At 34.8% G+C, this 24,583-nt stretch overlaps 1 pseudogene; it reads left to right on the top strand.

Moving 5' to 3' along the window:
• The first annotated feature begins 22,729 nt into the window (after window positions 1-22,729).
• Window positions 22,730-23,504, top strand: LOC120591173 (40S ribosomal protein S4-like; annotated as a pseudogene).
• Window positions 23,505-24,583: the final 1,079 nt, after the last annotated feature.

Below are 24,583 nucleotides of genomic sequence, written 5' to 3'. Positions count from 1 at the left end.
ATATAGTGGAAGTGACACCGTATGACTTCCAAGACTAGCTCAGAGAAGTAGATATGGCTCTTTTGGAACACTTGCACTTGGAGCCATGGGCAATGATGCAAGAAGTTCAACTACCTTGCAGCTGTCATCCTATGAGGAAGCTAAATCATATGGAGAGACCATATATAGGCTTTCCAAATGACAACCCCAGTTTTTATTGGGTGGCAATGTGTGGAAATTTGAGCACTGTAGCCAAGGGTCAAGAGTAAAACTGGGTCCAGTGTGATGGCCTTTATATCCTGCATCCAGTCTTCAGCATCCTACGTAGTGACCAGCCTCAACATGTGGGAGGAAACCAAGGGAAACTTTTTTCCCCTCTAATTATTTAGTTAGTAATTAAGAAAAAATACTTTTAAAAATGACTGACATTATCATCCATTATCCTGGTATTGCTTCCTTCTGCTTAGTGATGATGAGAATTGAGTGGTAGAATTGAGGAAGCATATGGCATTAATCTACCCTCCTGTCTGCCCACAATGCTCTCCACACTCCAAAGAAAATAACAATAATATATTTACCTGATACATCTATGAAGAGAATACATTCATTATCAATGCTCTGTTTTCTGTCACCTATCTGTCTCCCTCATTACCCTCCACTTTAATTTATAAAGACCCAGGTGCAAAGGTATGTATATCTGCTTACGTACATTTTTATATCACTAGAGTTATTGTGGACTATCAGAACATGCTTTGGATGCTCAGGAAATATTTATATCTTTAAAATTTAAAATAAATTCAGATTATTTGATGTTCATATTTATTGTAAGCACAGTCATCTACAATGCTATTAGGATGGGATGAGAAATAAAATTCATGGACCAGGATGAAGGAGCTTGTCTGCCTCATTTCTGTTCTGCCATATATAACACTAAACTATGAATGTCCCACCAAAAAATTCCAAGAAGCATCATGAGTAACATATTTGCTGCCAGAATGAAACCAAACTGACCAGAAAAAAAAAAAATGTGTTTATGAGTTTTATTTTTACAGGGTCTTCAAGTCTCATTTTATAGAATTTGCGATCAATAAAAATTTTATTTAATATCTAGATTGACTGCAATGAAAACTTTACATTTTTCAATGGAAGGAGCTCTTAGAACACTGAGGGAAAGCAACTTTTAGCTTTGTGAACCAGCCGTGCATGATAGAGTCATCAACACACTGAAAATAGTGTCTGGGTCACACAAATGATCCAGCTGAACAGTTAATGAGTGGTTATCATTGGCTCAGTGTCAACCGGGTGGGAAATGAATAGAAAATCCCAAATGTAAATTTGTTTAACATTTGCCATCAGTGACCTAGAGAAATGGAGAGCTTTATTTAAGTTTGCAGCTGGATAAGAGAAAATGTCCTTTACACCAGTAAAATCTCAAAAATGAAGAGGGGTACAACAGAATCAGAATTTCACATATCTTTGACTAATCGGAAAAAAAGAAGTCTGGGAAATGATCAAGATCAATAGAATTAAGAGTAGTATAATATCTTTGAGAAAATAAAATTATAAGAATACAGAATGAGAAATTACTGGCAATTGCTTAATCTTTTAATGTCTGTTTCTGTATCCCAAGTTCACAGTGGGAATACACTTCCAGCCCACACACACACACACGCATACACATGCACACATACACACATAGGGTATACCAAAAAAAAATAGAATTCAGGTGGAAAAATTGTGGGGAGGTATCTAGTATTTTATATAGAAACTTTCCTTTAATGAGACTCAGAAACTTCCAGTGAAAGAATAATTTTCTTTAAGTGTTGTTATGTGTGTGCGCACGCATGCATGCATTTACCTATATGCTTTATTAACTCATACAGTCCCATGGATAAAACAAAAGTGTGAGAGGAGGGAGGCCATTGTTATTTTTTCTTTTAAAAAGACAGGTTTAAAACGTAAAGTGATTAGGCCAAGATTATGCAAGGAATAAAGTACACAACAACGTGTTAAAAATAAAATTAAAATTTTGCTTAACACTATGCTTATTCTTCTCTATAGAACAATTCTGCCTTCTCTATTCAGACTTATTCAAAGACAGATCTTTAAAAATAACACAAAGTGTTTGAAAATGACAGACCTCAAGCCATAAAACAGAATAGATGAGGGAGAAAACTAATCACATCGTACTGAAAATTTTCCTGTCTAAATTAGCAAATTTTAAAATATAGAATATTTCATAGCCTGTTGGCCTAACTTCATTTTCCTAGAATTTTCACAAAGACCTGAGATGAAATATTCTTATAAATTGTATGTAGTATAAATCGAGACCATGGCAAGACCCTGCAGTTCAGATAGAAAGGGCAAACAATAAATTCTCTTATTTTTAAAAAATCAATTTTTGCTTATGGGTAGGATTTTGCTATTTGAAGAGGGAGGGCAAAAGGACAATAATTTTTATCTCTATCTCTATCTGTCATGAACTAGAAAAAATAAAACTTTTCTATAGAACAGCATTCTCTTTGTTCCCCTATTCAACACCAAGACACTCTAAAATGTGCCATAGTTTTAAGAAAACAATTCATAATCTATTAAATTATTGTATTTAATAAGTTGAGAGGAAAAGTTTATATTGTTACATTATTCCCATAGACCAGCCTACTTAAAAATGTACCCGCTTGCTTTGGAGGTGCCATATGCAATCTGCGATGAAATACTTCTCTTTCTTTTGACCTTTCAAATATGCTCATTTTAAAACAGACCTCCTAAGTACTCTGCATGTGTGTGAAGACAAATATATATGTGAAAGACAGGGATATCCCTCACTAGAATTCTGGTTTTTTTCACATAATTAGCCAATCTCTGACTCCAAATCTTTGGTTGGGAGTCCAGAATTTAAACTTAAAGAGGTCTGGCTTTAAATAGGAACTTACCTGGAGTTTTAAGATTTTTCTATGTAGTTCCATAGAAGAAATTTAATGGTTTAAAAAAACTGCAATTCATGAAAATTTTGTTAATTTTCACTAATTATTTTATGACAGATTGTAAAGGAAGGCAGTGATAAAAATGTGGAAACACTGAGATTATCTGGTAACTTCCTGTATTTTTTTTATTGAAGGATTTGCAAAAGATATGTGTTCTGGAATATTTTTAAGAAAGCATGAAATGCCATGTCACATCACATTAATTTATAGATATTGTCGCACATGCTAAAAATATGGCCCATTTATTCTTGCCAAAAGCAACCCTCCCTGAAATCAGCTTCGAATATGAAATATAGTGTGTCTCTTCCTGTATATAGTTGATAACTCTGCCATTCTTCATTTGTCCAAGTGCTTTTTAATCCATTTCTAGCTCTACAAATAGCAACAATTTATGGTAAAAATTAACAACACTTTATGTCAAATTAAGCAAATAAAAGTGTACTTCTTTTTGTTTCTCTCACTCAGGTTTCATTGAAAATGAGTCCCCTTTACCAAGTGTCATAGTTTCCTAGGGCTGCCATCACAAAATACCACAGACTAGTGGCTTACATGACAGAAATGCATTGTCTCACAGTTCTGGAGGCTGGAAGTCTGAGATTAAGGTGTCAACAGGGTTGGTTCCTTCTGAGGGAGGTGAGGGAAAGATCTATTCCAGGCCTCTCTCCTTGGCTAATACTTGGCCGGTTTCTCTCTGTGCTTCTTATGTGACTTTCTTCCTATATATGTATCTATCTCCAAATTTCCCCTTTTTATAAGAATACCACTCATACTGGATTAGGGTATACCCTAAGGACCTCATTTTAACTGGAGTACCTCGATAAAGATCCTACCTCCATATAGGGTCATATTGAGGTACTGGGAGTTAAGACTTCAACACATATTTGGGGTAGGGGCACACAACTCAAAACATAACACCATTGTAAAGCTTTTCTTTATGTACGAAATTCTTCAGGTAAAAAAATATTATCTGAGTAAACAGAAAAAAATCAGACAATGTCTCTGTGGGTTCAGTGAAAGCACTGTGTCTGTGCATAGGCAAGTCCATCAACCAAACGAATTTGTTCCAGTTTGTTCTAGAAGTTAAAAAAAACAAACAAAAAAACTTGTATCAATTAAAAATCTTTTAGTTGCAAGTGACAGAAAGCCTAACCCAACTTGGCTTAAATAAAAAGTAAATATGTTGGTTTCTATGACTGGAAAGTCTAGGGGAGCACTGGATAGGGTGTATCTGGATTCGGGTCTCAAGTAGTATCATCGAGATAAAATTTTTCTACATTTTTTTCTACACTACTCAGCTCTGCCTTTATCTTGTTGGCTCCATCCTCTCAGTTTAATTCCAGCAGGAAGAAACTTTCCAATAATCATCTACAAAATTCTCTTTGTGTCTTACGGTCTCAAATGGGGTCATGTGTTCATGCTAATCATGGTGGCGAGGGAAAGCGGCAGCTCTGGATCAAGTCTGAACTCACAAACCACATATCTAGAGTCAGTGGGGGAGTCACCTCTAACTGAGAGGATTAACAATGGGAGACAAATTGATCACTAAATAAACATCAAAAGGTGTTACCAGAGGTGGGGTAAATGGAAACAAGATGTGAAAATCAACAAATATCCACCAGAGAGGACCAAGTGACAAATCCAGAAGTCAGTGAGTCAGTTCAGAGATAATATTTCCCTACTTATACAAGATCTCCATCGATTCGATAAATATTAACAATGGGTTTTAAGAACTCATCAGAATTCTCATATAATGCTGAATTTATCTATAAAATGAAAATTAGCTAAACCTCTGATTTTGCATGCAAAAACCCATGTCAACCACACTTCTACGTAAGATGCCCAATAACTGAAGACAATGGCTTTAATTTATTGAGTCTGAATAACCAGTGTGGCTCAGAAATACAGAGAAGTACAGGCAACAGCTAAAAAAGGATAAACTTAAGTGAAATTAGGAAAATATTTCCTTCCAAATGGCCTTTTTTCTATCTCTTGAGTATCCAATACTATACCCACTGAGGAGAAACCGAGATTTTATTTTCCAATAGACTAAGAAAAAGAAAACTTAAAAAAATGTATTTGAAGGTCTAAATTACTGAATCTGTCTATCAGTTCATTAAGACACAGTATCACAATTAGTGGAAATGATATTTCTGGATCCACACTCATCTAGACGATGTAAATGAACTATGACAAATTATTAATTGCAAGTCTTTCAATTCTTATTGTTCATACATTTGTTAAATCATATTTAGAACCTAGGATCTGCAACATAATCAAGAGAATATATGTGGGAAGTATCTTTTTCCTTAGAGATGAACAATTTTTGTTCTAGCAAATTTTGTAACATTCTTCCTTAGCATTATACAGTTTTTCACTTTACTATCAACCTAGGAGTCTTCTAAACTGTATCCACCTTTGAATTTGTCTGTCCTGCTTCTTTTGCCAAAAGAGGGGAGAAAGCCATGAGTCTAAGAAGGATAACCAACTTTATCATTTTTAAGCAAGAAATGTAGTCTGCCTTACATATAAATATACATCACTGAATATTAAGGGTTTTTTCCCCCCCTTTTCTGTATTGGGGAAGGATTTTGCTCTGCACACCTCACTCCCTCCCTTTCTTCTCTTTATCTGTCAAAGGAATTTAAAGAAAAGGAGAAAGGATCAGATCGGGCAAAAAATACTTTGGATCCTACTTAATATGAAGTGAGTTTCAATTATCAACTTCCCTATAGTGCATACCAAAAAAACCAGCTGAAAGTGGTTAGGAAGTGTCAGCAATCTAAAATGTGTTACTAATTATTTCTGTACCTCATCATCAACTCAGCACTTTTATTCTTGGTAATCATGACTCACCCTCTTCATCCATTTATCATTTCGATTAACTTTTTTCTATTATTGGTATTTGCATGGCTTCATGAGAAAAGTGACCCAGAAAAGGCACTTAATCCTGGATGTCATTCAGAGACCCACCCTCCAGCCACTTCTTATAATCATATCCTGTCTGTTCTTGCTCTGTTCTTTAATTTCAGTGAGACGTCTGAAGAGTGAGCACAGTGTTGCTGAAAATCTAAGTCCAGCTCTCACAAGGCTTTTTATAAAATATAGTATAAGGACTATAGTTTGAGCACTATACTCTGAAACCTTTTAAACACTACAAAAATGTCAGAAATAGACATGAATTACCGTATACATGTATTGGTTTTAATCTTGACATTTTTAATACCCATAAGGTCAGGAATTCTCACTGTATTCCTAAAAGCCTGAATCTAAAAGTGCCTAAACCATAGATTGCATTCAATAAATACTTGTTAAATAAACAAATAAATAAAAGAATGGATATTGCCCAACAAACAAATCAAATATAATAAGGAAATATTTCACTACCTATAACATTGAATCTTTTCTAGACAGGATAAATTATTTCACTACAAGGCCATTGCTCAACTGAACACTGATGACTGTCTAAATATAAGTTTGGGAGTATAATCCAGAAAACATGCAATTATTTTCCAAAATATTGGGGATCCTTGAAGTGGAGAAGAGATAACCTGGAGGGTGGTGCTCAATACAGAATGAAAGAGAAAAACTCTGGATGGCAGCAGAGCCTTGAAGGGGCTTGGGAGAACAAGAATCACTAATATGGAGTTTTACAGTTGCTTTCTCCAAAACGTGCCACTTAATCTCTCATCTGCCTTCCTACAAAATATTTGGTAAATTTTATAATTTTCCCTAGTGTGAGGATATTCTTTGGCGTGACTTAAGAAGTCTTAAGTTTTTTGCCCCGCTAGACACGTTGCTAAACAAACATAACTCACAAGAAAACGTGATTATGAAATTCTTGGGTAGGAATTTTTCCAAAATTTTAGAAAGACTGATAGCTTACAAAGGTTATCAGTAAGCTTGAGGGTGCAACTCAATTCTCCCTGGATCAGATGGTGCAAGGAGATCACGCTGTCATCTAGGCTCCATGCTACCTACTCACAGAGGAAGAATGGAATGCCTCTGGATAAACCTTGGCAGCTTGAAAGAGGTGCCAATTGAGCAGTCAGAATAAAGGGGAGTCAGAAGTGCCAGTGAGAAAGGTCAAAGACAACTGTTAAATGGAGGATTATTTTTTATCAAACAGCCATTATGGCACCAAATCAGGGTTGGCTTCTTGGACATACAACCAATGCAATCACACAGGGAAAACCTTGCACTTGGAACTTAATATTCTGCAGTCTCTTTCTTAAAATGGCAATTTAAGGAAAACAAGGCTTAGAAAAGTTAGCTCGGTCAAAGTCATTCACCAAGTGAGATCATTCGAACTTGCTTTTGGTAAGCAAAATCTGATGGGAAAATGGAACATGCGCAGGGACTTGGAGGCACACTAAGGAGTGGCCACCTCCTACTACCTCTCTGCCCACCTTCCCACCAACCCATAATGGGTTCTTGGTGAGCTAGGCTCTGCCCGGCCTTATTTTCTGCATTCTTCCTTGTGACCACTAACAACGTAACCTTGAAAGAAGGCAGGTTCACAATCTTCAGCCTCAGGAGGGCCTGGGTGCAGGTACAGAGAGGGTTGGTATTGGGCACACACCCCATGGCACCCTAGACCAGGCCAAGGCAATGACTTTCCCTGCTCTGGGCTGATAACAACACAGAACAGGTAGCGGGCAACTTGACAGGAGCTTTTCACCCACCACAAAGCCACGTACCAAGCACATCCCAGAGTAGAGGTTGCGATCCATAGGGGATCACTTGCCCACCACAGATTGGGACATGGGCCTGCGGGAAGGAGGGATTAACTTCCCTGCCCTGTCTGCAGCTCAGCATTATCATTTTGCACTGGGTCCCAAAAATTATGTAACCATCCCTGCACCAGATAAACAAGAAGCTTTAACTACAGTTGGAAACTGAATTTCCAGCTCCATTATCACTTAGCATAGCATTAAAATAGGTAGAAGAGAGAAAAAAATGATTTTGTAATTAGACTTGCAAATAAAAGAGAACACCTAGAATTGCATTATTTTACAAGAGTCATATTTCCATGGTAATGCTTTATCTTGATAGTGTATGTGGGTGTGGCAATTTATTTTTATATATATTCAAAATTCTTCAGAAAGATCATTAGACTAGCAGTCAGGAAAAAGTTGTCCTACTCTTAACGGTGCCACTAACTTGCTATGTAAAATTGAAGAGGTCCATTACTCCTTTGGCTTTCAGATTCTTTGACTGTAAAATGAAAGAAGTGGATTGTGATCTCTGAGTTACACTCCAAGGTCTACAATTTTAATTCCTGCATCCTCACTCTTTAGAAAAGTTATCTACTCATACAACTTCAATAACCGCCCATTGATATATGTCTTTGATATATGTCTCCAAAATTATAGAAATAATTATAATTGTTGGTACTTACCAGGATAAGGGCTTTATATTCATTATCTTCTTCAGTCCTCGCATTTTTGTAAGAAAGAATTGACTGCTATTCAACTTATTTCTGGATAAATAACTATTCATATTTTTAATTTTTGAATTTTAATTTTTTGAATTTTAACGTTAACGTGATAAATTAGATTGTCTAGGAAGTAGGCAGTTTTGCTAAATTTTCTAATTTGTTATCAAAAATTGTTTGCAATATCCTCTTATGAGTTTACGTCTGCAGTGCCTGTAGTGGTTTCCCCTTTTCATTTCTGTTGTTGATTATGTCTTCTCTTTAATTGATTAGTCGAGAAGAAATTTTTTCAGTTTTCTTATACTGACCTCATAATTTTTTTCTATTTCTTTATTTTCTTAACAAAGTTGGAAATAAAGAATTAAGATCAGGGAGCTAACAGTGGCAGGAAGGGAGAAAATCCTATAAATACAGATTTTCACTCTAAGTGAAATGAAAAACTATTTCATGGTTTTGAGCAGAGGTGAGATATGATTTAACATAGGGTTTAAAGCCTCTCGGAGTTAAAAACAGACTATAAGGAGAGTAGTATAAAAGCAGAAGACCAATCAGAAGTCTACTGTCCTAATCCAATCAGGAAATGATGATAACTTGGACGAGGAGACCAGCAGAAGTGATGGAAAGAAAATAGATTTTGGATATGTTTTAGAGATCAGGCCAACAAAATTGAATGAAATGTTGGATGTGAGATATGAGAGATAATAATCAAGAAAATAATTAAGATTTATGGCCTGAGCAACTGAAAGATAGAGTTGTATCAACCAAGGAGGCTGATGTTTATTTGTTGTTTGTTTGTTTGTTTGTTTGTTGGATAGTTGTGGGGGGTGGTTCAGAAGTTCTGATTTGAACATATTGATTTTGAAATGTCTGTTAGATATCCAAGTGAAACGTTGAATAGCCAACTGGAGAAAGATTGAGCTAAAGATATAAATTTAGGAATCATTAACATACAGATGGTATTTAAAGTCTTAAAAGCAAATGACAACATAGTTCACTAAGGGAGTGCGTATAAAGAGGGGAAAAAAAAGAGAACTAAGGATGGAGTTCTAGAGTACTTTTCAATCCTAAAATGTAAGAGAGAAGAGGAGGAACCAGTGAAGAAGACAGAGAGAAAAGGCCCTCAAAGTAGGAGAGAAACCAGGAGAACTTTTGTCCTGGAAGCCAAAGGAAGAGGCGTATTAAAGAGAAGAGAATAATCAACTGTGTAAATGTTACTGATGGATCAAGGAAGATGAAGACTAAGAATTGACATTTTGATTTAGCAAAATGGAGGTCACTGATGACCTTGGTAGAGTGGAATGAAAGCCTGATTAATTAGAGTGGTAAGAGAGGATAGGAGGAACATAGTTGAATACAGAGAGTACAGACAACTCTTTCAAGAAGGTTTGTTGCAAAAGAGGCAAAGAAATGGTGGTAGATGGGAAGAGAATGGGATCAAGAAAAGTTTGTTGTTGTTTTAAATGGGAGAAATAATAACATATTCGTATGCTCAGGTGAAAGGTGTGAAATAGTCTTCTAAGCAAGTAGATGAGTGAATGGACTAGCTAAAGAATGTACTTTTGCTTGGCAACATTAAATTGACAGTGATACTATTTCATGTGGTTGGTTTTATGTTTTGCATCAATCGTGTTCAGAGGGACAAGCAAAAATGGAGAGAAGCAGAAACTTGGATTTAACTATAGTTTTGCCAAGCCAACTACGGTGAAGCCCAAGAAGGGCAAACCTGTTAAAAGAATATACAAGAGAGTGATCTGTATCAATTGCCTGTGGAATCTGAGTGATTAAGGAGGAGGAGAAGCGTATCATGCGGGCGAGGGACGCTGAAATGTTGGTAGGATCAAGGCATTGAAGTATAGAAGAGTTGTACATTTTGATTCAATAATGCCTTAATGTCTTGCCAACTTATGTATGCTTTAAGAATTTCTAGAATTCACCTAGTGTTTTTAGTTGAATAGCTGCTTCAAATGATCTTAATCAGAGCATTACCAGAAAGAGAACCTCTCTTGACATTAAAACTTGTATTTACTTATTTTCTTCTCTCAAACATTTATCAAAGTACAATAACCTTCTGACTTTGATTTATCATATCTTTCACTTGCCACCACCCAATACAAGTATTCAGCAGCTCATATCTAGATTATTATTATTATAGCCCCCTTGCTAGTTTTTTTTTTAAATCCATTTTATAGCTATTAGAATAAAGGGTTTTTTCTTCAAATAATTAATTTGCTTATTGCTTACATAAAGATAACCAAACATTGAGGAATTAAGTTCTTTGCTATCTCCAAACTCTCAAATCCAGTATGGTACATAATCATTTGGAAATATTAAAATTCCCCCATAAGTATCCCACTGTCTTTAATACTTTGCATTGTGTGTTTTCTTGCAAAAATGTGCATTGTATTTTCACTTAAAACTTTGATTTTAAAATTCATCCAGGCTGCTCAGTACAGATCCAGTCTATTGTTTCACACAGTTGGTTAGTACTGCATGATGACCAACTAGGCCCATTTTATTTATCACTTTCCCAGGGGCAGATACCCCACTTGCTGCCTAAGCCCCACCATTATAAATAATACTGAACTCTGTGATCATTTCTTGAGTATACATACTATACCCAGCATTAGAATTATTAAGTTACAAATGTAAATATAATCATATCCAAAGAAATGGCTTTCAGAATGGTCATTCTAGTTTACCTGCCCCAGGAAGCAATAGATCTCATTTCCCTGACCATTCTTGGCATCATCCAGGTTTCCTTGCTAATATATAGAAAATAATATTGCTTTGTTTTAATTTGGATTTTTTGTGATTATAAATTAATTGAACATCTCAATATATTTACGGGCATGAGGGTTTTCTATTTTGTACATTGCCTGTTCGTATTCTTTATTTTTCTATCGTTTTCTTGTTAACTCACAACCATTCCTTGGATATTCTGGACATTTATCTTTTTTAAAGATGTTGGTATCTAGAACATATGGATCTTTAATTCCATTAGCTCTTAACTTTGCCCATGGTTCCTTCATTAATCAAAATCATTAAATATGATATAACCAAATTTATCAATATTTGCCTTAAACTTTGTACTTTTGAAGTTTTATTTAAACAATCATTCCCCATCTCTAGATCAGAGGTTTTATCTTATGCTTTCTTCTGTTAACTATGTATATAGTTTTACCTTTCACATCTAGGGTCTACTTTTGAATAGTTTGTTAGTAATTTAATTTATTTTTCTGCCTATTGTTAACAAGGTTTCCTAACAATATCGTCCAAATAATTTATCTTTTTCCCCTTAACTTGAGGTGCCTCCTTTACTGTAAATTAAGTATATATGCACATACACACATGAATCTCTCTGTGCTTTCTATTCCATTCTGCTGGTCAATTCTTCTGTTCTTAAGCCAATTTATCGATATCTTATAGAGCAAACAAGAATCACCCTCACACACACACTCTCTTCATTATTCTTAAATTTGACTTTTTTGAGAACAATGATTCTTCTTGGTACATGGAAAATACAACCTGTATTTTTATTGGAATGATATTTATAGAAATTCAAATTTCTAGATTAATTCAAGAAGTATGTGATATTTTCACCATATTTAAGTCATCCCAACAAGAAGCAAGAAATGTCAATTTATAAAAATCATCATTTATGTCCTTTATTAGAGTCTTAAATTTTTCCACATAATTATGCGTTAAGTTAATTTTTAGATGCCTTAGAGTTCCTGTTGCTACTTTGAATTGTATTTTCTAGATGACTACATGTCTCTTCAGCATTATCTCATTCAGTGTTTTTTTTAAAAAAAGGAAATTAACAGGTGTGTCAATTCCGATAAGGTTGATTTTAATACAGTAGAATTTTGCCTTGAAAGAATAGTTCAGCCTGGAAAATATGTCAAATTAACGAATCAACAAATCAACAAACTGCATTTGAATAAATAAACTTTATAGTTGTTCCATATACCTATATACCTCTTGTCCCCTACATTTGGTGTGGACCCCCAAATGTTCAATTAAAGAGGAGAAACAACTCAATTTTTCCTCAGTATGAATAGTAGGGCAACTACTATTGTTTACATAGTAAGGCCAACACATAGCATAGGCAACTGGGAGATTTAGGTTTTAATTTTAAGAAAGATGTGAGCATGTCTGTAGTCTAAGGAGATGTAGCCTTGGGGGACAGAAAGCATAAAGACACCAAAGCAGCATGTTGGAGTTTGGGGAGAAGAAAATGGAAAGATTGTAGGTAAAAAAGAGATGAAGTTAATTCCCGGGAACAGGAGAAGAGATCTCTCATGACTTCAGTTCACATCAATTTACTGAGTGTTGGCAATTCACCAGGTCCTGTACTCAACCCTGAAGAAATCGGGATCAAGATGACAGTCACAGTCGCAGTCTGTGTCCTCAAGGATCTTGGAAGATAACGAGAGAGCCAGTCATTGAGCAAGTGAATATAAGAACATAAGCTGAGGTGCAACCTTAGAAAAAAGAAGGAATATGTCCTCCTCTAAGATGAGGAGGAGAAAGAGGGAAGAGCAAGATGATGAGATTCTGAGGTAAAAGGAAACAGGAGTTTAGGGACATCATGGATCACAGCTTTTTAAATCCTTCATAAATAATTTATATTTGATTTTTTTAGATTGAATCTTAAATGTTATACTTTCCTTGCTTCATCTCAAAGCTTTTTTTTTTTTCTTTTTTGAGATTGTATCTATTATTTGGTCTCTTTAAATTGTAAATGGCTTCATATTTGCAAAGTATTTTTGTTTTGCTTTTCAAGAGGAAAAAAAGAGCTATTTTAGAAAGATTAAAAACTGTATTCCAAGAATAAAGGCCAGCAGACACTATAAAATAGTATATTTTAAGTGTTAGCTAAATTTATAGTTTTCACGTTCCAGTTCTTTCTCCATCCATATCTTCTCGCCATCCACCTTTAAGTGAAATCTAGAAAATCGAAGTTCATTAAATTGGGACTGTACTGAAAAGCAACTGATAGTTGAAGGTTAAGATCCATAGAGAATATTATTTTAGAAAACTATCATTTCGAGTAAATAATATCTACCTTTTTCTAAAATATTATTTGTTGCAAAAAAGCAAATGGTCTGATATGTAGATATATATCAGGTATAGATATACAAATATATTCCTATTGAAATATGAATTCCAAAGCATTTTGTAAATCTGTTCATGTTGAAAAGGAGGGAAATTTAAAAGTTCAATAATAGTTTTAAATAAAATTTATAGAATATATTGGTTTATTAAATTGTTTCACCAAAATATTTTCTTTTTCTTTATTGTTGCACTCTAAATTTTAATCACAGTAATAATTTCTCTAGAATATACAACATATTCAAGGTGTATCATCGTTATCCAATCTGGAATTTTTAAAAACAAGACCCGCTAAAAGAAAAGTTCTTTAACAGTTTTCATTAGGATATACTGCAAGAAGTATTTCTATAGAGCAGAACAATAGAGAAAACTACATTCTAATATTGTAATTTAAAGCTATATCGTTCTTTTTGAATTACTGGTATAAGTACACTTACATATGTTTTAATTGATGGATAGATTTTTTAATATCCTAAAGGTATGTTGGACTCTGGTCTCTCTAGGCATAACTTATGTTATTTTTTTTAAAAACTATTTGTAGCCAACTTAAAGCTGAGACACTTAGAGCATCAAAAAAAAAAAAATTAATCCTAAAGTTTCACAAAAGATAGACCACAACCACAAAGAATTTTCTTCTCAAGCTGACTCTCTATAGATTATCACTTCATAAATAATAGAAGACATAGCAGATTTAATCATTTTTCTATAATCATTTCTGTAAAATGAGTGATTGTTTCACATGTAGCGAATCTCCTTGTCAATTCATTCAACAGGCATAATCAAACAATAATTAAAGACCTTAAGAGTTGTAAAATTAGCAATAACAGTTTATACTTAATGTTCCTTACTACATGTCAGGCATCACCCTATTTAATCCCCTATTCTGCGCACAGCAGCCAGAGTGATTCTAATACAGCCCCAGTGGGATCCTGCCTCTGCTCTGTTCAGAACCCTGTAATCACCTCCCACCGCACTCAGCCTAGCAGCCGATGTCCTCACTCTGGCCTACTCATCTGTACATAGAGGTTTTCTCCCTTGCCTCATTTCCTAATACTTTCACTTGGGGCCCAAGGACCTCCTGACCCTTCTTCCAATATGTCAGTCACATTCTGCCTTCGGAGGTTTTCAGTGGCTGTCCCCTTGCCACACCCAGAAATCTGCATGGGTCATCCCCTCACTTTTTTATTCCTAAATCAACCCCTCAGGAACACCTTCCCTGTCTGCCTTAACTAAATTCGTATGACGCCCTTGCGTGCCTCATTTTTCTCCTAGGCGTTTTTTGTTTGTTTGTTTGTTTTTTTGCTAGCATACTTGTTTTTCTTGTGTATTTTCCATCTCCCCACTAGAATATAAGTACCACGAAGGCAGAGATTTTTTGTTTGTTTGTTTTCTTCACTGCCATGGTCCCAGTGCCTAGAAAACTATATAGCATATAATAAACGCTCAATAAATGTTTGTCGAACTAATGAAAGAAGGACTTAAGCTTCATCGCTTATTTCTGAAGCAAATAGAGGACCACAGGCTTGTGTAATCAAGGAGAAATTTAAAGTATGGAAGCATTAAACATTAATAATAACAGGTTTGACAGAAATCTCCTGCTTAGCTATTACTCTTTAACAAAGTGAGAACTAGAGGGAGAAAGTAGTCTCTTTTCTGTTCCTCATTTCCTGATCTATTTTAGGTACTTAATAAATATCACTTGTAAACCCTTTGGCCCAGTTTTGTAAATCTTCTGGTTTTGTGGCAAAGCTACATTTCTGCTCTTTATTAATCCATAACATTTTAGCATCCAATCATTCTCAAAATTTGCTTTGTATTCTCTGGTTTGATGAAATCTAGACTAGAATAGTTCTTGACATAAATAATATGTAGTTGGACAGCACAAGAATTGTGAGCATAAATCAGCACAAAGCGCAGCCTCATTCTTGTGGCATCTAAGTCGTGGCTGTGGCCCAGGATAACAATTCTCCTTAAGAACATTATGAATGCAGAATACTGGCTATGGCAACCACCCTCCGTGAATTCTCTTATTGTCTACCATCAAATCTGACCTGCCACCACGTTGTCCTGCTCTGCCTCGTGCATGCCCTTGCCGGCTTGCTCACCTTCCCAGCCACCTGTTTAGGCTCAGCTGCATTCTATGACTAGTGATTGCCATGACTAAAGAATTCCAGTCACTCCTTTGCCAATAATGATGGAAAGTTTGGGGCTACCAAGGAGTAGACTCTTCATAAGTACACGTTAAATACTTTTTAAAGAGTGCCCAGAATGGTGGGCTGCCAACATTGTCAGCAGACTAGTTGAACACGGCACAGTAGAAAGTTCACGAACTTTGGAATTGGACAGACCTGGATTCAAATTCCAACTCCAAGGTTTTTAAAAATAACTCACACTTACTAAAAACTTACTACACAGCAGGCATTAAGATAAGCACTTTATATAAATCATTTGACATTCACAGTAATATGACATGAGTATTATTATTCCCATTTTTACAGATGAGAAAATTGAGGCTTATTAATGTATTCCAAGTCACATAACAAATAAATGGCAAAGCAGGGATTTGACCCCTAATTTTTCAAATCCATACTCTTAACCACTATTTTATACTAACTTTGTGAGTTTGAGAAAGGAAATTAACTTTATTAGCTTTTGAGGATTTAAATGAAAAAAACGTAAATAACCAAGCAAATAGTGACTGCTCAATAAATGTAGAATTAATATCCTATCTTTTAAATTTGATGACATTATAGTTAATTATTCTGTGTTAATAGATTATTTTTTATGTTTAAGAAATAATTATTACTTCTAGTGATATATACAAAAATATTTATAGGTGGAATAATATTATGTCTGACTTTCCTTTAAAATAATCCACTGAGGTGGGGTGGGGATATAGATGAAACAAGATTATCATGATAATTACTGAAGTTACATGATGAATACACTGAGAATTATAATATTATTCGTTATACTTTTGTTATATTTGGAAATAACAAATGTTTTCAATCCCTTAAAACAATGTAAAGAAATGTGTATGTGTGTGTGTGTGCGCGTGTGAGTGCATATGTGTGTGTAGAAAAAGATAGAGACTTGTTTTGTTAAAGTCTCCATGAATGGAAAATAAACCATTCTGTTTCTTATGAATGAAACTGATCTTTGGCTCTAGTCTTTTAAATTAAAAGCTGTTGCAATATAAGACAATGATTTATCTGGAGCCACATTTAAAAAGTAAAATCCAAGCAATAGCATTAGCTCTATTGAAACTGCCCTCAAAACCACAACCGTGTCCTCCAGAATGCATCTCCATATTTGTACGGTGACTAAGTGAAGAAAGTCAGTTGTGTTTTGCTTCACACACAAAGCATTGAAATCTGATCAACTGCAATAAGCAGAAGATTAGTTTTTTGGCAAATAATATGTTTAAAAGGGATAAAATACTTGGGTTTTTTTTTTTTCAAGACATCTTTGAGGATACTGAATTAGAAAAATATCAAGTACTAGATGAGTAATGCCAATAAGAGAGTAAGCTTAATTCGTGCACTTCATATTTTCTTATAAAAACCTAAATGTGCATAGGTGTTGTTGGCTTTCTCCTCCAAGGAATTTAATAATATTAGAGAACTAAAATTTGCAGGAAGGCTCACTTGGTGAATTCACTAGGGATGTGACTTGTGTCTTCAATTCTAATATGAAAATATAGGCAGTAATTTGATGATAGCATGATAAAACATCTATTTTAAGGAAATGAAAAAAGATTGTAAAGTTATATCTGACAAAGTGGATACCAGGTAGAAGTTTAAGACTTGTCAGCCCACCAAACTTTTTAATGTTCAGAAAATATTTATTGACCTTTGTTATATTCACCAGCAAGGAAGATCTCTTCAGGGGGGATACTGTTAGTGGTCAAGTTTTCAATATTCTAAATTTTTCTCATGTTCAAAAATCAATTTATTGTTTTTCCAGAAACAACTCATTCGACCATAGCAAAACAAAAAAAGAGAGAGAGAGAAAGAATTGAATTGAACTCAATTAAATAAATATTCAGAACTCTTTGTGGACATATCCACAGAGTCACAATGTCAACATTAGGCTCAGAGGCAAGAGTGGAAATAACCAGTCTGTTCCCTTCAACATTTTTGGACAGTCGCAGAGAGTCATTATTCTCCTCAGCCAACATCTTTTAAACGAGATGAAACACATTCTTGAAAAGAAATTTAGATCTCAGAAAAGAAATTATGGTGAAGTTACAATTAAAAGTAACAGGTAAGAGAAAAAAATGTATAGTTTTAAGTACCTATATTATTTATTCTTTACTCTCCCATCATAATAATCATCAGTCAAATCAGAGAAAGGAAACTACAGTGAGTTAGGAAGTGCTGACTTAGAGACAGAGGCTTTGATTTTCAATCCCAGTTTTGTCTCACACTTGTGTAAAGCAGTTAGCCACTCCGAGCCTCAGTTTCCACATCTACAAAATGGTAATAATGATAACTTAAGAATTAGGAATATTTAAGAGTAAATCAAGCACACAGTAATAGACATAAAGAAAATAAAAGAAAATCAACAATTATTATTTATATGTAATTTTAATGGAAAACAATATCAAAATGTGAGCTAAAGACTTGCACAATTTATTTAGGGTAAGCATATTCTATTTAGCAATGAGATTCTGTGCTATTCCAAATGGGAGTGTAGAAGAAATGTTCTGTGGAAAAAAGATGACATTCCAAAGGACCTTTATCACATGAATTAAAAGTTAGTTCATTACTTTGGGCAAAAATTGTTTTAACATTTTATCACTTAGTCTCATAGTTTTGCCTCTTTGCATTTTGATCAAATCAAGCTTTGATTTTCATTTGGGGTCTTCGTGCATTGATCATATTTTCTTTGCCCAATAAACCAAACAGTAGTCAAATCTTCATGTGTTAAGAGTTATAGAGACTCATTTTTTAAAATTATATTCAAAGGAAGTTATTTTTAAAGATTGGTTTTCATTTTAGTAATAATTTTCTTCAAGCCAAAATTAAAGTCAGTTCAATGTTTTCTTCTCTATTACATTCTTTTCCTGTTTTCAGTGATTTAGTCTCAGAAAAAAATAATAATTGAGACTAGAAAGGAAAAAAAACAGCGGGACAGAAAAAACTTAAGCGTAAGCATAAAACATAAAAAGAATTTAAATAATAACTTAAAATGATTCCAAGCAAAACTAAGTGATTTTCAACATGACTAATCTTTATCATTAAGCAAAATTCCTTTGTTAAGTTAGAATTTGAGTATTTATTCTGTCAGTGTCATTAGTATAATGCAAAAATCTAATAAAAGTAAAATATAAACATTTATACAAAAACTCATTATAAATGAGAAATTTGGGACTTTAACTTGTTAGTATTTTAATTACTTTTTATTTTTTAATTCCACGATGTATCTAATATTTCTTAGGCCAGTTTCTCTCAAAACACAACTTAATAAGCACATGCATGAATTTGTACACAGATGCTTTAAATGTGCAATAACACATCTCTACAATGTATTTAAATCACTTTTCTATCTGCCCATATGGCTGACAAAATAAGACAATGAATCTTGATAGTCTAGATGAAAATTGAAGAACAGCATATTATTGACATCTTCATTCAACATGCCCCACCCCACCCCAAAAAAGATGTTTCAGAAATGTGTTTGGCAAACTTGATATTGTTCTTGTAGATCACAATGCTTCAGAAGCATGACTTCTCTGAGGAAACACTAGATCTTGTAACAGAAATATCTTTAAATCTTTTAGATAGCCAGTCCACAGGGAAAGGTTTAAGAAAGGATCAAAGCTTGTCCTTTCAGCTTGAATTATTCCATTACAGCTGAATGTGACATAATTACAAAAGATGTTGGATGTGGAATCTCATCAGGATTATCTGACACTCATCTTTGTTGAAAAAGTCTCTCCAGCTGTTGCTCTGATCGCCCAAATGTGACAGGAGTACAGAGTACAAAAGTACTTGTAAGTGACCACTGCTTGGGATGAGCTTAGCTTCCTTAGGCCATTTTGTGACTTTCCACAAATATCAAGAGTATGGAAAAACAGAAAACGTTGCTCCAAATATAGTTCCATTTTCATCCGTAAAGCAGTTTAGAAAACATAAAAAGCAGCAGAACCAGCGAGGAGCTTATCTTTTGGCACATGTGTATTTGATGCAGCCAAACTCATTTAGGCGTGCACATTTCAATCAGAAATGATCATTTGCACTCCTATGCAAGTCTGCATATGTTCTTATTTGTTTATACAATCTCACCTTAATTTATTACTCCCCTGTCTTGATGCCTGTCAACGGCCTTGCTGATAGAAATTCTTGTTATTGGGGATGACTCAGAAAAAGCATTATGACCCCGAAAATGAAATAAGCTGAATAAATATTTAATTTCCTACTATGTTTTATTGGTCATCACTAAATCACATTTAAAATTTTAAAAGGTGTGGGTCTTTTTACAAGCATTTTCCAAAGTTTCCTTTTGAAATGTCACTGTGGAAGTTCAATTGTAAAATATAACATCAAACATAAAATGTTGAATAATTACTCATTCCAAAGGATTTGGGAGAAGCAAAAAAAAAAAAAAATACTTTTCTTTCCTTCCTTGTCGTGGATTACATTTTCTTCATACATTATTAATGAAGTTAAACTACTAGTAACATGCCAAATGTGCTGCACAGGAGATTTGTGCCTAATCCAGCACAAAACAGGCCCAGTCACATAATGATAGAAAAAAGAACAAATGTCAACAGTTTCACACTGGGACTAGATTAAGTAGACCGTACTTACTGATTTCTTACACAGGGATTATCTCACTTTTAGTGCTATGAGAAAGAAGGCCACACTTCTCTTATATTAACACAGAATTGCACCTGAGGAAAAAAAAAAAGGAAAGAAGATGCTTCGTCCCCACTCCCACTCAGCCCAACGGCCATGGAACCTTGATTTATTAAATACCGCAGACTTAAGCCATTGTTTGGATAATGGGCTACATAAAAATGTCTAATAGTGATATATAAGTATTAATGCCTTAGAGATCAAATATAATATTGCTTCTCATTGAACTCTGATTAGGTTGTGCTTAAAATAACTGGTGTTTATTGTTTACCCTTCTACTTGCTAGGTTCAAAAAGCTCCATGGCTTAGATCATGGCTGGATTCCTTACAGACAATATTAATGTTGAAAGAGTTTAAGGATTTTTCCCCGCTTTAATCTCTGGAGGCTAAGGCTTGCAGCCCTTACGTAAGCAAGCTCCCATTGGCTTCAGTGAGAGTTTAGCAGTTGCATAAATATCACAGGAGCTGGCTTCATTATTAGTCTCACTCAAAGGGTACGTATTCGCTGGAAGTGTGATTTTCAGACTTTGATAATCCATGTAGACAAGATTATGTCTATTATTCATATCAAGAGTATGTACTATTAAAATTGATTATGTAAAAAATTAAATAAACTTATTTATTTAATCTTTAGTATACAGACATTGCTGTGACCTCAAAACTTACAACTGCCATCCATTCCAATAATTGATCCCAATATATCAATGACAACAAAATCTAATGTTTTTGTATTAAATAACTTCCCAAATGTATCTTTTTAAAGATATCTTGATCCTTAGAAAATGTTTTGAGAAACTTTATCTTAGGAGGAATTTTATTTTAAGATGTACTTCCATTTGGCTCGTAAACTATTTCTTAACTTACCTTTGCTCTTATTCCAATTATTTAGTATAGTAACTAAGAAACCAATCATTTGTTAGTGGGAAAAACATTTAATCATTTAGGGATATTTGCTTATGTTGTACCAAACAATGATTTGTCATTTTATTTGTATGCAATTTGAAATAGCTGTTCAGAAAATTCTGGCAATAAAAAAATAACGAGTGAAAGAAACTTGAGATATAGAAAACGAATTGGGTTAGGCCACAGTGGCCTGACTCACCAAAATAGCAGATACAATTTACTACCATTCAGTAACGGTGGACACCCAGAAAGAAAAGAATGGCTTTTTCACCTTCAAGAAAATCTCAGAGAGAAATATTTTTCCAAGTGAACAGTCTTTTTCCCCAGAATTCTCTCTTCATTAATATTCATTAAAATTTTCTCTGATCTGAATCTTCTTCAGCAATTCATAACTTGACCTATACCTCTGGTCAAGTATTCGTTTCAAAAGAAAAGTTGCATAAATCTAAATCTTGCTGAAAAAAATAACTCTAAATAGATCAGGCTCATAGAGGTGCACTAAAAATAGAGGAAGGAATTAGAAGGTTTGCAATTTTCTGGTTGAGAAGAAATTAACTAAATCACAGAGAGTGTCAGAGGATGTCAATGAACGGATGAGCATGAGAAACATTTTTATGGTGCAATTTACAAAACCTAGTAATTGATTATGTGGGAAAAAAGAAAGAGGCAGGATTTGGAGAAAATGAATGAGTGGTGAATCCCAGTCGAGGCAGAGACATTGAAGGAGAGGTTTCACAATGAGAAGAATGGAGATGAAGGCCTTGAACTTGTATATCGTAAAGATTTGCTATTGAGCTTTACCATATTATAATATCAGGATGAACTTATTCAGATTACTTGCCTTTTAGATCAGGGGAAATAATCATTTTGATTACTAGGACACAGTATAAATTGTGCTGAACTCCAAAATGATACAATAGGATGACATTTCATTAAGATGATATAATCATAATCAAAAGACATATAATTTTAAACAATGGTGCTTTTTATAAAAGTGAGCAAGTAACGTATTGTTTTTATATCTAAATATTAGATGATCTAAAATCACCAAATTCAACATACAATGTATGGTTATCTATCTTTTGAATTATGTGGATATTGGTATAAAAAAAGTAAATATTCAAGAAGAGCACACAACATTTCTTGGTATCAAAAATGTTAAATAAACTAAAATTTTTTTAAACTCTAACTCAGTTTCATACCCTTATGAAGATAACATCATGCAGTTTTTGAAAATATGCACTAATAATATGCATGGTCACAAAAGATAGTCAATTTTGAGGAATCACATTAAAAAATAAAAATCAATAACAGATTACCTGAAAAATAAACACAAGGCTATTGACTAAAACAGGGCAACTGAGATGAATTTTCAGAAATTCAGACATCTAATTTCTACACCCTCTACACAAAAATAATAATGGGCAGCTCTTCCCATGCCCAGTACAGCCATGGCTGGTGGTCTCAAGAAGCATCTGAAGTGTGTAGCAGCTCCCACGCACTGGATGCTGGATAAACTGACCGGTATGTTTGCTCCTCGTCCATCTACCGGTCCCCATAAGCTGGGAGAGTGTCTCCCTCTCATCATTTTCCTAAGGAACAGACTGAAGTATGCCCTGACAGGAGATGAAGTAAAGATCTGCAGGCAGCGCTTTATCAACATCGATGGCAAGGTCCGGACTGACATGACCTACCCTGCTGGCTTTATGGATGTCATCAGCATTAACAAGACCAGAGAGAATTTCCGTCTCGTCTATGGCACCAAATGTCGCTTCGCTGTTCATCGGATTACAACTGAGGAGGCCAACTACAAGTTGTGCAAAGTGAGAAAAATCTTTGTGGGCACAAAAAAAGTCCCTCACGATGCTCGCACCATCCGCTACCCCAATCCCTCATCAAAGTGAATGACACCATTCAGATTGATTTGGAGACTGGCAAAATTACCAATTTCATCAGGTCTGACACTGGTAACCTGTGTATGGTGACCAGAGGTGGTAACTTGGAAAGAATCGCCATGATCACCAACAGAAAGAGACACCCTGGTTCTTCTGATGTGGTTCACGTGAAAGATGCCAATGGCAACAGCTTTGCCCCCAGCTCTCCAACATTTTCGTTATTGGCAAAGGCAATAAACCGTGGATTTCTCTTCCCTGCGGCAAGGTTATCCGCCTCACCATTGCAGAAGAGAGAGACAAGAGACTGGCAGCCAAACAGAGCCACGTGTGAAGTGATCTCTAGGTGACATGATTAGAAAAGTCTTTGTGCCTAATTAAGTCTAAATTTAGCATGAAAAAATAATAATAATAATAATGATGGGCAAAGAAAGGCAAATATATGAAGGTTCTAGCTTCCTATTATCTCTCAATATACGGACCAGGTTCCCAGGACATTCTCACCACCTTTACAACTCCTCAAATCAATCCTGTAAGCAAAATACTATTTCCCCTTCTTAAGTGACTAAGCCAAAAACTGTTTCTGCATAGTCTTCCTTTCAGCTTGAGGTCAAATCTCTTCTAAAATATTTACAGCTAAAGTCTTGGTATTTAGCCCCAGAGACATTTGTTTTTCAATGGCAGCGTCAAAGTCTGAAACCAAATTGCTGCAACTATTAAGCTCTGGCAGTAAACTGCAAATGCCATGAAGGAGATACTGTACTTTATCTGCTTTCGCATTTCATTTTATTTTCAGTACCTATCACGGTATTTAGCATGCAGTAGCTGCTCAATAAACAACTGGGTAGAGAAATAAATTAATCTCTAATCATTTCATTTTAAGTAAGCAGTCAGGGGTATTTGAGAACTGCAGAGCTGCCTGTTGCTCCTCAAATCACGCCAGATGGATACCCTACTGAAAAGTCCAGTCTAGTTTGGAAATGTGAATGCTTGGTACCAGCAGTATATATTAATGCAAACTCATAGCTATCCAACAAGAGAAATCTAGACCAAGATAAATTAGGGAGAGTTCAACAATGGAATTATTTGTGGAAAATAAAGAGGAAGATAATGTCTTTAAAAAAGGAAAGAAGAGAAAGAGAAACAAGAGAGAAGAGGGAACACTTATTTAACTTCCTTGTCCTTAGTTTAAAGAGGGAAAAACAGGTTTTCAGATATAGTCAGACTGTAACGAGAATTATCCTTTGGTGAGTCTTCCCTAATGCGATTTCCTATGTCTACAAAAGTGGCCAAATACGCTCCACACACATCCATACCCTGTATTCTGTTCCTGAATAAAAGCTGCCTTCACTGCCCCTGCAGTCTTGCTTGGAGACCCTAACCTTAACCTGCTCTTGAACTTAGGCTTTTTGT

Source organism: Pteropus medius, unplaced genomic scaffold (assembly GCF_902729225.1).
Source record: "Pteropus medius unplaced genomic scaffold, Ma_sr-lr_union100, whole genome shotgun sequence".
NCBI lineage: Eukaryota > Metazoa > Chordata > Mammalia > Chiroptera > Pteropodidae > Pteropus > Pteropus medius.
Note: the sequence above shows the minus strand (reverse complement) of the source record. Positions and strands in the feature narration are given on the sequence as shown.